The sequence below is a fragment of the Oncorhynchus kisutch genome, unplaced genomic scaffold, assembly GCF_002021735.2.
Source record: "Oncorhynchus kisutch isolate 150728-3 unplaced genomic scaffold, Okis_V2 Okis07a-Okis12b_hom, whole genome shotgun sequence".
In the NCBI taxonomy this organism is placed as follows: Eukaryota; Metazoa; Chordata; class Actinopteri; order Salmoniformes; family Salmonidae; genus Oncorhynchus; species Oncorhynchus kisutch.
In genome coordinates this window covers 3,884,077-3,897,556 of record NW_022261984.1, presented here as the reverse complement: position 1 = coordinate 3,897,556, position 13,480 = coordinate 3,884,077, and the positions used below count along the sequence as shown (strand labels likewise).

At 40.5% G+C, this 13,480-nt stretch overlaps 2 protein-coding genes and 1 long non-coding RNA gene across 6 annotated transcripts in view; 1 reads left to right on the top strand and 2 right to left on the bottom strand.

Moving 5' to 3' along the window:
* The window catches only part of LOC116352758 (CD209 antigen-like protein C), a 96,979-nt gene that overhangs the window by 7,486 nt on the left and 76,013 nt on the right, over nucleotides 1–13,480 (bottom strand). The gene's annotated exons all lie outside the window — the stretch shown is intronic.
* Nucleotides 1–13,480, top strand: part of LOC109901308 (semaphorin-4E) — a 330,201-nt gene that overhangs the window by 275,319 nt on the left and 41,402 nt on the right. The gene's annotated exons all lie outside the window — the stretch shown is intronic.
* LOC116360154 (uncharacterized) lies at nucleotides 2,496–4,446 on the bottom strand. The gene is made up of 3 exons (XR_004206941.1): nucleotides 4,315–4,446; nucleotides 3,175–3,270; nucleotides 2,496–2,508 (listed from the first exon to the last, which is right to left on the bottom strand). It is a non-coding gene; the product is annotated as an uncharacterized LOC116360154 (long non-coding RNA).

The window sequence follows — 13,480 nt, the reverse complement described above, 5'->3', positions numbered from 1 at the left end:
ATCCAGATGTTAGAGCCGTATTATAAAGTAGTAAATTCTCTTACGATGTGGTCAGTGGTGTGCCGTCCACCCATTTCCAGGTCCCCTCATTAACGGAGTCAGTCAGACCAATCCAGACCAGGAGATCTGCATCACATGCAGCTGGTACAACAACTTCTGTTATGGTTAGTTTAGTTTAGTTTATTATTTCGACCATTTCAAAAAAACAAGCAGACATCAAACTTAAAAGCCATAAATGCACATGAATACCTGATCTGGTGCTGTGATTGTGTGCATCCCTACCACGAGGAAAGTCATCACTTAGATATCTGGGTGCAGGACCATAAATACTCCTGTAAACCAAACTTAGTCTCATATTGGACACCCTAGCCTCATCAGGCAGCCAGTTTAGTTCCTGAAAGCAGCTCCTACCTATGTGAGTACGTGGACTCACCTTCAATACTACCCTGATCAACTTATTCTGGGCTATCTTGAACTTCCCCTACATAAGTTTAGATAAGCCCCCAAACCAGGAAGTACAAGCATAGTCAAAATGGCATTGAATGAGGGCAGTAGCTAGCACTTTCATGGAGTCCTTATCAAGCAGCTTGGACATTCTAGACAAAAACTTAGTCCTGGCATTAACCTTCCTAGCACCTTATTGGCCATGCTCACACCATCCAAGCTTCCATCAAGGATACATCCCAAGTAGCTAACAGAGGTTTTTAGTAGTCAGCACCTCACCCCCTAACTCCACTCTGATTTCAGACAACCTACACAATTTACACCATGGATCCAAACAATAATTGCTTCAGTTTTCCCTAATTGCAGAGATAGCTTGTTATCTCCAAGCCATTTGCTAATGTTAGTAAGCTCTGTGCTCTCTCCAACATAGTTTAACTTTTGTGAGACACCATTAGTGTAGAGTCATCCTCATAAAGAAAAAGACGGCAAGAACAAGCATCTTTCATATCATTTAAACAATTAAAAACAGCAGAGGCTCATGGTTTTGCCTGAGACAGTGACCATTAACCTCACTACTTCCTGATAAATAGGACTTTACCCAGCCTAGAGGGATACTGCTTAAGCCTCCAGTTTGGAGATTAGGAGACAGTGGTTAACTGTATCAAAGGCCTTCTGTAGGGTCCAGCAGTACCATTCCACACAGATTCCCCTCATCAATCTCTTTCCTGATGAAGTCAAGTAAAGTAGACATAATCAGTGGAGTATGTTTTTTATAAAACCAGACTGAAAGTCATACATTCCATACTGTTTGTTAACATATTCATACATTTGCTCATGTACAATTCTCTCCAGTGAGGTCTCCCTCGCTCTCCTCTCTTGTCTCCCTCTCTTTCTCCCTTGCTCTCCTCTTTCTCTCTCTCTCAATTCAATTCAATTCAATTCAAGGGCTTTATTGCATGGGAAACATGTGTTAACATGGCCAAAGCAAGTGAGGGTAGATAATATATAAAGTGAATATATAAGTGAAATAAACAATAAAAATGAACTCTCCTCTCTCTCTCTCCTCTCTCTCTCTCTCTCTCTCTCTCTCTCTCTCTCTCTCACCCTTTTCCTCTTCAATGTTTATGATCACCAGGTCTGCTCCTCTCTCAAAACAGTCCAAGTCTGCTCTCCTGCCAGGTTTCATCTCAGTAGAAAGGAAGTAGCAGCTGGATCCCAACATCCTCCATCCTTTAGGACACTTTAACACAGTCCTCATCGTTGGGACTGGCCATGTATCTCCCTCCACCCCTCTTCCAGTACCTACAGACACACACCACACACACACACACAGCGTCCACCCATATTGTTTTTAAATATTCAGGTCTGGGTTGCGTTCCAGTAAACTCTTCTTTCTCCTGAAATCTAAAAGCATTTGGTTGGTGTAGGCATGGACGCTAGAGGGAATTCCATATACCTGTCATGTCTGTTTAAATCCATGAAGGGAAGTGAACAAGTGCACACTGCTGGAGAAAGGAGAGATTATTGGGACAGGTTTCCTTCCCGTCAGCTTTTCCAACAACTGTTTAGCTCTGTCAGAGAAATACAGTATACTTTATGGAACAACATATTCTAACATCGTAATTAACTGCTAGTAAATCCATAACGAGGCTGCCCACAAGGGTTAAATTCCGATGCTATGCCCTTCTCCCGAAGTGTACACTCATACACTCTCACTCATGGATTTAAAGGAATATGGTGAAAACTCCTTCTAGCCGTGCTTACACCAATCCAATGCATTTAAATGTATGACTGAAATGTGCACACTTCTGGAGAAAGTTAGAAAATCGGAACACTGCCAGTGTCGGAGTGCACACTACAAGTGCACACTTCAGGAGACGGAAAGGTAGAGAATGGGGACGCAGCCCCAAGTGACTGACTTGACAACTTACCACACCCAGAGAGCCTCTTCTGCAGATCACCTTATCATAGGTCAGAACACTGACCATGCCACTCAACCTGTCCCTTTCTGTAGCAGGGTGTTTGTAACAGGCCTCTAACTGGTTCCTCTCTCGTTAGAACCGGCTGAAAAAACAAAGAAGTTCCTGCATGTGATGCATCCCAAATGACACCCCTATTCCTTCTATAGTGCAGTACCGAGGACCAAAGCCCTATGTACCCTGGTCAAAAGTAGTGCCCTTTAAAGAGGATAGGGTGCTATTTGGGAGATAACAATTGTGGTGTTGTCATTCTTGTGTGTTTCTCAAACATATTGTCAAACTACTGGTCCCACAAACTATGTAACGTCTGTAAGTCTGAATTGTGTTCCTTGCTTTGTGAGAACAGAACTATGGTGTGACAATGACATACATATCTGTCCTTTGGGCCCTGGTCAAAATGAATCCATTAAACATGAAATAGGGTCCCACAAGGAACAGGTTCCAAATGGCGCTCTGTTTCCTATAGAGTGCATTACTTTAGACCAGAGGGCTATTTTTTTAAATTTGACCTTTATTTAACTAGGCAAGTCAGTTAAGAACAAATTCTTATTTTCAATGACAGCCTAGGAACAGTGGGTTAACTGCCTGTTCAGGGGCAGAACGACAGATTTGTACCTAGTCAGCTCGGGGATCTGAACTTGCAACCTTCCGGTTACTAGTCCAACACTCTAACCACTAGGCTACCTGCCGCCCCAATAGTGTGTCATTGGGACTCTGATATAGTGTAATGATTAGATAACAATACACTCACAGAAAGCCAGCCTCAGGGAGATGTTGAGAGTGACTTGTAGAACACACAGCACTCCTAAACACCCAGCAGCCAGCCTGTAGACTCCTGTTCTTCCATCTGCAGAGGAACACACACACGGCAACAGACACACACGCACACACACACACACCACACACACACACACACACACACACACCACACAACCACACACACACACACACACACACAACACACACACACAACACACACACACACACACACACCACACACACACACACACACACACATACACACACATACCATCATCATCATTATGATTAAGATTAAAACATAACACACATCATCCCACGTCCCTAACTAATTCTGAGAACCCAACATTTCGAATGTGTCATGGTTTTCCCCCAATGGAGGGTTGGCAGCAACTGTTTGCTCAAGAGTGTGGTTTATCTCAAATCTGATTACCAGGAGAGCTGCTGTATGTAGAAATTACACACATATAGCTGAAGCATGATTTAAAGAGTAGATCTGCGATTGCTATATAAATTTTTTTAACATCAATTTAAATGAATGATATTTACCTATTTGATTCTTGAAAAATGTAACTGAGAAATACCTCATGAGCTTAGTTTAACTGTCTAGCCCCATCAGAACCCAAATATAAACTTGTTTTACCATAAAATGATAAACTATGATTTGTAAACAAACACTGTGTATGTAGCCTCATGGTTCAGCATCATGGTATCATTTTTATCATGAATGGTCACTCCTTGCAGACATACTGTAGCTCTCTCTATGAATTTGAGAGTGGTTACATTTTTCCAGCCCCTCAGCTGTTTACCAAAAACTTTGGTGGGGTGTCCACTGTGTTGTTGCTAAAAAAAGGTTATCATCAATTTATTTAAATAGTTCCAAATAGTTCTAATACCTGAAGGAAAAAAATACATGAATTGATACATTTTGGTGTACGTGACCCCAGCAGGTTTTGAACACCCTGCTCCATTCTAACTGAACCACCCAGAAGACAGAACAATACAAATGTACAAGTGTTTTTCTAGTGTGTGGTATTAGTGTGTGAATGCGTTCAGTTTGTACGTGCAGACCTGTCTGCGTGCCTCAGCTACTGTGTGAGAAAATAAGATACTTAGAATACTTAGTTCTTACCTGAGAGATGGGTCTCAGTCTTCACGCTCTTCGTTAATCTGTTCCGGTTTTCTTCAGTAACTTCATTCAATTCAATCACCTGTTTGTGACGTACTCGGCCATCTTAACTAACCGTACCGAATATCAATGATTAAACCAATCAATCGATAAATCAACTAATTAAGTCTGTCTGACCTCTTATGTAAAATCTATGATTCTAAGTTACTTTTACTTGCTGTATTAACTTACTGTATGATTACCTTTCTAACTGACTCCTAATGGTAATATCTACTGTATGATTACCTTTCTAACTGACTCAGTAGTTGGTCTAATGTGTCTAAATCCTGTACTTCTCTGTTCTCTGTCTGTGGCCCACAGCTGGTGACAGGATGTGTCAAGTCTCTATCCACCAATAAGAAGGCTGTAGGTGTTAGAATGTGTCAAGGCTCTATCCACCAATAAGAAGGAGACTATTGGGATGTGAGACAAATGGCACCCTATTCTCTATTCAGTGCACTACATGGGTGAATAGGAAGCAGTTGTGTGTAACTTCCTCTTCATTCCTTGTTCATTCTGTTCTGTGCTTTATTTCTAACTCTCATTCATGTTTTTTTGGCCTAATAATATAAGTGATTTGTCAACCCAAACACAAGTTATTATTGGTCAATAGTAGGTCTAGTAAATGAATAAATTAACTAAGATGATTCTGTTTAATATGTTTATTGATTTGGGTCGAAAACAAGACATCTAAATACACTTTCCAATAGAAGAATTAAACAAAGGAAACTTTTTACAATAAAAAAATCTCAACAATATGTCATATTTGTCATCATGTCAATTATCAATCTATTACACACTGCTTCACCTATAACATAGTTATTAATGAGTCCTTTAACAACTAGATGTTACTCCATACCATAGTGATTCATTAGTCCCTTTAACAACTAGATGTTACTCCATACCATAGTTATTAATGAGTCCTTTAACAACTAGATGTTACTCCATACCATAGTTATTAATGAGTCCTTTAACAACTAGATGTTACTCCATACCATAGTGATTCATTAGTCCTTTAACAACTAGATGTTACTCCATACCATAGTGATTCATTAGTCCTTTAACAACTAGATGTTACTCCATACCATAGTTATTAATGAGTCCTTTAACAACTAGATGTTACTCCATACCATAGTGATTCATTAGTCCTTTAACAACTAGATGTTACTCCATACCATAGTGATTCATTAGTCCTTTAACAACTAGATGTTACTCCATACCATAGTTATTAATGAGTCCTTTAACAACTAGATGTTACTCCATACCATAGTTATTAATGAGTCCTTTAACAACTAGATGTTACTCCATACCATAGTGATTCATTAGTCCTTTAACAACTAGATGTTACTCCATACCATAGTTATTAATGAGTCCTTTAACAACTAGATGTTACTCCATACCATAGTGATTCATTAGTCCTTTAACAACTAGATGTTACTCCATACCATAGTTATTAATGAGTCCTTTAACAACTAGATGTTACTCCATACCATAGTGATTCATTAGTCCTTTAACAACTAGATGTTACTCCATACCATAGTGATTCATTAGTCCTTTAACAACTAGATGTTACTCCATACCATAGTTATTAATGAGTCCTTTAACAACTAGATGTTACTCCATACCATAGTTATTAATGAGTCCTTTAACAACTAGATGTTACTCCATACCATAGTGATTCATTAGTCCTTTAACAACTAGATGTTACTCCATACCATAGTTATTAATGAGTCCTTTAACAACTAGATGTTACTCCATACCATAGTGATTCAGTAGTCCTTTAACAACTAGTTGTTACTCCATACCATAGTGATTAATTCGTCTTTTATCAACTAGATGTTAGTCCATACCATAGTGATTCATTACTATGACATATGACACTGTTCATTACTACCTGACATGATGACTCCTTGCTGTCCCCAGTCCACCTGGTCGTGCTGCTGCTCCAGTTTCAACTGTTCTGCCTTATTATTATTCAACCATGCTGGTCATTTATGAACATTTGAACATCTTGGCCATGTTCTGTTATAATCTCCACCCGGCACAGCCAGAAGAGGACTGGCCACCCCTCATAGCCTGGTTCCTCTCTAGGTTTCTTCCTAGGTTTTGGCCTTTCTAGGGAGTTTTCCTAACCACCGTGCTTCTACACCTGCATTGCTTGCTGTTTGGGGTTTTAGGCTGGGTTTCTGTCCAGCACTTTGAGATATCAGCTGATGTACGAAGGGCTATATAAATACATTTGATTTGATTTGATTAGTCCTTTAACAACTAGATGTATACCATAGTGATTAATTAGTCCTTTAACAACTAGATGTTACTCCATACCATAGTGATTCATTAGTCCTTTAACAACTAGATGTTACTCCATACCATAGTGATTCATTAGTCCTTTAACAACTAGATGTTACTCCATACCATAGTGATTCATTAGTCCATTAACAACTAGATGTTAGTCCATACCATAGTGATTCATTAGTCCATTAACAACTAGATGTTACTCCATACCATAGTGATTCATTAGTCCTTTATCAACTAGATGTTACTCCATATCATAGTGATTCATTAGTCCTTTAACAACTAGATGCTACTCCATACCATAGTGATTCGTTAGTTCTTCATCAACTAGATATTAGTCCATGCCATAGTGATGCATTAGTCCTTTAACAACTAGATGTTAGTCCATACCATAGTGATTCATTAGTCCTTTAATTAACCTATTAAAGCTAGGGGGCAGAATTTTCACTTTTGGATAAATAGCGTGCCCAATTTCAACTTCCTGCTACTCATGCCAAGAATATAAGATATGCATATTATTCATAGATTTAGATAGAAAACACTCTGAAGTTTCTAAAACGGTTTGAATCTTGTCTGTGAGTATAACAGAACTTGTGTAGCAGGCAAAACCCAGAGGACTAACTGTTCAGAATTATTATTTTTTCCCCTCTCTGTTCCCTATTTTGTCTTTGCCATTGGATATTTAATAGGAACCTATTTTCAGTTCCTACCGCTTCCACTGGATGTCGGCAGTCTTTGGAATATGGTTTAGGTTATTCCTTTGTGCTATGAAGAAGTAGGCCAACTCGGAACTGGGGACACTTTGTGAGTTGCGCAAGACTTGAAAAGCAGTGCTGGTTTCTTTTCTTTCCTGTATTGAATACAGATTGCCCCGTCAACCATTTGATCGATTATTAACGTTTAAAAATACCTAACGTTCTATGACAAAAGTAGTTTGAAATATTTTGGCAAAGTTTATCGGCAACTTTTGAAATATTTTGTAGTGACGTTGCATTTTTGTAAGCTGTTTCTTTCTGGATCAAACATGCTTTATAAAAAATTTTTATTTATTTTTTATTTAACCTTTATTTAACCAGGTAGGCTAGTTGAGAACAAGTTCTCATTTGCAACTGCGACCTGGCCAAGATAAAGCATAGCAGTGTGAGCATACAACAAAGAGTTACACATGGAGTAAACAATTAACAAGTCAATAACACAGTAGAAAACGAAGGGGGGGTCTATATACAATGTGTGCAAAAGGCATGAGGAGGTAGGCAAATAATTACAATTTTGCAGATTAACACTGGAGTGATAAAAGATCAGATGGTCATGTACAGGTAGAGATATTGGTGTGCAGAAGAGCAGAAAAGTAAATAAATAAAAACAGTACGGGGATGAGGTAGGTGAAAAGGGTGGGCTATTTACCAATAGACTATGTACAGCTGCAGCGATCGGTTAGCTGCTCAGATAGCTGATGTTTGAAGTTGGTGAGGGAGATAAAAGTCTCCAACTTCAGTGATTTTTGCAATTCGTTCCAGTCACAGGCAGCAGAGTACTGGAACGAAAGGCGGCCAAATGAGGTGTTGGCTTCGATATATACGGACGGAATTAATCAAACAAAAGGACCATTTGTGATGTTTATGGACATATTGGAGTGCCAACAAAAGAAGCTCGTCAAAGGTATTGCATGTTTTATATTTTATTTCAGCGTTTTGTGTAGTGCCTGCTCCTTTGTTTACTGCTGGTGCAGATGGTGCAGGCTATCAGATAATAGCTTCTTATGCTTTCGCCTAAAACCATTTTTTACATCTGACATGTTGGCTGTATTCACAACGAGTGTAGCTTTAATTGAGTATCTTACATGTGTGATTTCACGAAAGTTAGAATTTTATAGCATTTTATTTGAATCTGGCGCTGTGCATTTCCCCCAGCAATTAGCCAGTTGAGACGTCTCCCTTATCCATAAGAGGTTTTAATTATATATATATATATATATATATATATATTTTTTTTTTACATTAAACAGTGTGACTTGCAGTTGGACACAAACACTGAAGATTGAGAGCACACACACACACACACAACTCCCTTTTTAACTTCTGAGAAAGATGCAGAGATTGATTTCCCACCGACGCTTCTGTCTAACTCTTCACACCGATGTCACACACAGACAGTATAGATAGATAAAAGGCCCCTCCCTATATGGCCTCAGACCATTGGTGATGTATGTGATGAAATAGGTGGCTGGTCACAGAATACAAGACATAACGTGACCTCAGTTTGAAGGCTGGGGTTTCAAAGTCTCAGTAATACTATTTGATCTATATACATTTTGTATCTACTAAAATATATGTTTAAAACATAAGCATGGTCGGAAACTAAAACTTTTCTGTTAGAAGCTAAAGTGGGGGAAGTCAAGTGGTGGCCAGTGACGTGTTGATTTGACAGTTTCTCATCAGTTAAAACTGTCACTTACAGTTAAGCATAAGCTGATGGCAATGTTGTTAACACAAATAATGAAGAAGCATTTTACAGAATACAGTATGACTACACACTCTCCTCTATATCTAAACAGATCAATTATTTGTTCACTCTTCCTCATTCTCCTAATGTTCTTCTTCTTCCTCTATGTCTCTCTCTGACACTAAGGCTCTATCTCAATTAGTCTTTCCTAGATTCCTCTCCTCTTATCTCCTCTCCTCCTTCTCCAGCTGATCTCTCTCTTTAGTCAGGTTGTTGTATCTGGTCTGTAACTGGTCTCTCTCTTTAGTTAGGTTGTTGTAACTGGTTTGTAGCTGGTCTCTGTCCTCAGTCAGGTTGCTGTAGCTGGTCTGTAACTGGTCTCTCTCTTTTGTCAGGTTGTTGTAAATGGTCAGTAACTAGTCTCTCTCTTTTGTCAGGTCAAAGTGAATGGTCTGTAACTGGTCTCTCTCTTTAGTCAGGTTGTTGTAACTGGTTAGTAGCTGATCTCACTCCTCAGTAAGGTTTGTCTTTGGTTAGTCTCTCTCTTTAGTCAGGTTGGTGTAGCTGGTCGGTAGCTGGTCTCTGCAGTTGTATTAGTCTTGTAAACGTAAAAACTCCTTCACAAGTTGTTCCTTTTATCCTCAGAGTATAAATACATAGTTACTAGCTAAAACATCATGTAAGTAGTAACCATCTCTTATAACTAAGGGATAAGCAATGAACATATAGCAAAACTATTAAACTTACAGTGACAGACAGGTCAATGATCCCAGCAGTGGAGGCTCCTCAGAGGAGGAAGGGGAGGACCATCCAAGGAATCATTAAAAAAGTGAAACATTAAAACAGTTATCCTCTTTTGATAAAACTATTCTAAATATTAATACAATTAGAGGTCTACAGCAGCTTACACAGCACTCTGTAGGATAGCACCATGGTGTAACCAGAGGACAGATAGTTTACCTCCTCCTCTGGGTACATTGACTTCAATACAAAACTTGGGAGGCTCATGGTTCTCACCCCCTTCCATAGACTTACAGAGTAATTATGACAACTTCAACCTATTAGGACGTCCTCAACCTATCAGAGTTCTTGCAGCATGAACTGACTTTTTGCCCACCTAATCAAAGGATCAGAGAATACATCTAGTATTTACAGCATAAGCTAAAGCTAGCTAGCACTGCAGAGCATAATATGTGTTGAGTAGGTGACTCAAAGAGAGTGAAAACAATAGTTAAACAGTTTTGAACAAATAAAATTCTTTAAAAATGAAGGAGAAGTTTAGCCTTTAGCCTTCTCAAACACCCGACTCAAATAGATAGGAATAATATGTTAGCTAGCTGGCTATGGCTTTCCAACACTGGAACACATAAATGTATTGCCAGCAGGGCCCGCGGGTGTAACTGCTCAACTGCTTGCTGACTGTACACTGTACTGCATGATTGTAGTGGGTTTACTAATGCATTAGTTCTTGTAGCTATGTTGACTAGCTATGACATTAGCTAAAATGGTGACAACAATGTAGGCTGTCTGTAGTGGTTAGTGGGTATGATATGTTTGCAATGTGGTGTGCAAGGGGTGTGCAAGGAGTGTGCAAGGTGTGCAAGGAGTGTGCAAGAAAAAAAGGACCTTGTCCAATTCAGGTAATATAACAAATATATTCCAGGACAAATTAGCTAGCAAATGCAAGCTAGCTAAATGTCCATGTATTTTAAATTTATTTTTTAGTTGGATTTCATGTAATAGACATACACAAAATAGTCCAAATTGCTGATGTGAAATTTAAATAATTACTTGTTTAAATTATTATTATTATTTTTTATATTAAAAAGTGGTGCGTGCATATGTATACACCCCCTTTGCTATGAAGCCCCTAAATAACATCTGGTGCAACCAATTACCTTCAGAATTAGTTAAATAAAGCACACCTGCGTGCAATTGAAGTGTAACATGATATGTCACATGATTTCAGTGTATATATACATCTGTTCTGAAAGGCCCAGAGTCTGCAACACCACTAAGCAAAGGGCACCACCAAGCAAGAGGCACCATGAAGACCAAGGTCCTCTCCAAACAGGTCAGGGACAAAGTTGTGGAGACGTACAGATCAGGGTTGGGCTATAAAAAAATATCCGAAACTTTGAACATCCCACGAAGCACCATTAAATCCATTATAAAAAAAATTAAGAACCACAACAAACCTGCCAAGAGAGGGCCGCCCACCAAAACTCATTGACCAGGCAAGGAGTTCATTAATCAGAGAGGCAACAAAGAGACCAAAGGTAACCCTGAAGCAGCTGCAACGCTCCAGAGCTGAGATTGGAGTATCTGTCCATAGGACCACTTTAAACCTCTCATGACCCTGAGAACACCATCCCCACTGTGAAGCATGGTGGTGGCAGCATCATGCTGTGGTGATGTTTTTCATATGCCAGGGACTGGGAAACTGGTCAGAATTGAAGGAATGATGGATGGCGCTAAGTAAAGGGAAATTCTTGAGGGAAGCCTGTTTCCGTCTTCCAGAGATTTGAGACTGGGACAGAGGTTCACCGTCCAGCAAGACAATGACCCTAAGCATACTCCTAAAGCAACACTGAAGTGGTTTAAGGGGAAGCATTTAAATGTCTTGGAATGGCCTTGTCAAAGCCCAGACCTCAATCCAACTGAGAATCTGTGGTATGACTTAAAGATTGCTGTACACCAGTGTAACCCATCCAACTTGAAGGTGCTGGAGCAGTTTTGATTTGAAGAATGGGCAAAAAATCCCAGTGGCTAGATGTGCCAACCTGATAGAGACATACCCCAAGAGACTGCTGTATTTGCTGCAAAAGGTTTGACGTTGGGGGGATGAATAGTTATGCATGCTCAATTTTCAGATTTTTAGTTGTATTTCTTGTTTGTTTCACAAGCAACAATATTTTGCATCTTAAAAGTGGTAGGCATGTTGTGTAAATCAAATGATACACCCCCCCCAAAAAAATATATATTTTAATTCCAATTTGTACGGCAACAAAATAGTAAAAATGCCAAGGGGATGAATACTTTCGCAAGGCACTGTATATCTCCTCTCTCTTTATCCCCTCTCTTCCTTTCCCCTCTCTCTCCTCTCACACTCTTTCTCTCTCTCCCCTCTCTCTTTCTCTCTTTCCCTATCTCTCTCCTCTTCCCCTCTCTCTCCCTCTCTCTCTCTTCCCCCCCTCTCTCTCCCCTCTGTCTTACTAGCCTCTGCTCTCTCCTCCTTTCTATCTCTCCCATATTTCTACCTCCCTCCCTTTCTCCACTCTCTTCCCTCGCTCTTTCTACCCTCTCTCTCTCTTCTCTCTCTCCCCCCCTCTCTTCCCATCTCCCTGTCCTCCCTCTCACTCCTTTCCCTCTTCCCTATCCTCTCTCTTTCTCCTCTCTCCATCTCCTCTCTCCATCTCCCCTCTCTCTCTCCTCCTCTTCCCTCTCTCCTCCTCTCCCCTCTCTCCTATCCCCCTTTCTCCCCTCTCTCTATCTCCCTTTCCCCTTTCCTCTCTCTTTCCCCTCTCCTCTCTCTTTCCCCTCTCCTCCATATTTAATCTCTCTCCTCTGCTCTCCCCTCTCTGTCTCACTATCTCTCCCCCCTCTCTCTATCTCTCTCCCCTTGCTCCATCTCCCTCTCTCTCCCCTCTCTCTTTCTCCTCTCTCTCTCTCTCTTCCCTTCCCTTCCCTTCCCATCCCTTACCTTCCCTTACCTTACCTCTCTCTCTCCCCTCTTCACTCTCCTCTTTAACTTCACTCTCCCCTTTAACTCGCCTTTCCCCTCTCATCTCCTCCTTCTCTCTCCCCTCTCTCTTTCACCTCTCTCTTCTCTTCTTTCTCTCCCTCTCTCTCTTTCCCCTCTCTCCTCCCCTCTCTCCATCTCCCTCCTCCCCTCTCTCCTCCCCCTCTCTCCCTCCCCTCTTGCCTCTCTCTTCCTCCCTCCCCCTCTCCTCTCCTCTTCCCTCTCTCTTTCCCCTCTCCCCTCTCTATCCTCCCCTCACTCGTCCACTCTTCCCTATCTCCCCTCTCTTTCCCCTCTCCCCTCTCTATCCTCCCCTCACTCGTCCACTCTTCCCTATCTCCCCTCTCTTTCCCCTCTCCGCACTCTCTCTGTATTGCGTTTCCTTCAGGAGAAGTTCCTGAGAAGTTCCTGGGATGTGTCCCAAATGACACTATTACTTATATGGTGAGCTGCTTTTGACCAAAGCCCTATGTGCCCTGGTCAAAAGTAGTGCCCTTTAAAGAGGATAGAATGCTATTTGGGACACAGACCATTTATTTTGTGTGTACGCTATGTTGATAGACTGCTGGTCTGTAATTTCTGTAAGTCTGAATTGTGATCCTTGGTTTGTGACAACAGAACTATGGTGTGACAATGACATTCATATCTGTC